The sequence below is a fragment of the Mus pahari genome, chromosome 9, assembly GCF_900095145.1.
Source record: "Mus pahari chromosome 9, PAHARI_EIJ_v1.1, whole genome shotgun sequence".
Classification (NCBI taxonomy): Eukaryota; Metazoa; Chordata; class Mammalia; order Rodentia; family Muridae; genus Mus; species Mus pahari.
Window position 1 is genome coordinate 41,010,830 of NC_034598.1, and position 1,085 is coordinate 41,011,914.

At 44.7% G+C, this 1,085-nt stretch overlaps 1 protein-coding gene across 4 annotated transcripts in view; it reads right to left on the bottom strand.

The window, feature by feature from the left end:
* The window catches only part of Dip2a (disco interacting protein 2 homolog A), an 81,408-nt gene that overhangs the window by 63,898 nt on the left and 16,425 nt on the right, over positions 1-1,085 (bottom strand). The window lies entirely within an intron of this gene.

Sequence of the window (1,085 nt, forward strand, 5' to 3'; positions counted from 1 at the left end):
AGAGAGAGAGAGAGAGAGAGAGAGAGAGAGAGAGAGAGAGAGAGAGAGAAAGAGAGAATATGCAGGCACACATGCACATGTGGGGTCAAAGGTCAGTCTTAGGGGCAATGTAACCATTCACCTTGTTTTATGAGAGGGGGTCTGTCTCTCAGCCTGGAGCTAACTAAGGCTAGGTGATTGACTAGCCAGCAAGCCCCAGGAATCCCAGGGAATATTTTCTTCTCTGCCTTCCCAGCACTAGATTTAAGCATGTACCACACCTGTCTTTTTAACGTGGGATCTCAGGATCCAATTCAGTGTTCCTGAGATCCTGCTTGTAAAACAATTAAACTACCCCTCTAGCAGTTTCAAGATTTTTAATGAAAAAAAAAAAAAAAAAGAGAGAGAGAGAGAATCCTGGGGTGGAAAACTGGCTCAGCAAGTAAAAGGTTTTGTGAGCGATGCTGAGAATCTGAATTTGGGTCCCCAGAACTCACACAAAGCTGAATGTGGTAGTGTACACCTCTAATCCTAGGGCTGTGATGAAATGGGAATCGCAGACAGGATGGTCCCTAGAGCTCACAGGCTAGTCTAGAGTATGCAGCAGCAAGCAAGAAGACACCTTGTCTCAAAGATTACACATGAGGACTGACACCTGGGACTGACCTCAGACCGCCACACATGCCACCTTGCCCCACTCCCTAGCATGTGAAGATTTTTAAAAATTTATAATCTAAAAACTACACATGGATGCCTTTCAAGAGAGTTACTAGGTAAGCAAGCTGGGATGAACCCAGTATGGAAGGATCTCACGTACAAGTCACTGACTGAAGGAAGCCTGGCTCAAGGCTGTATACTATATGTGCATTATTTTATATAATGACACTCTAGAGGAGGCAAAACCACAGAACCAAAACAGGCACTGGTTGCCAGCAGCTAGGGAGGGGACTGTCAAAGGGGACAAGGAGTCTGGGATGGTGTAAGACTTGCATGACTCAAATCTAGCAGGAATTACACAACTGTATTCACCTGTCAGGAGCTTACAGAACTCCACACTGGGAAACAGAATCTTACTGTATGTAAGTAATACTTTAACGAAAGAAAGA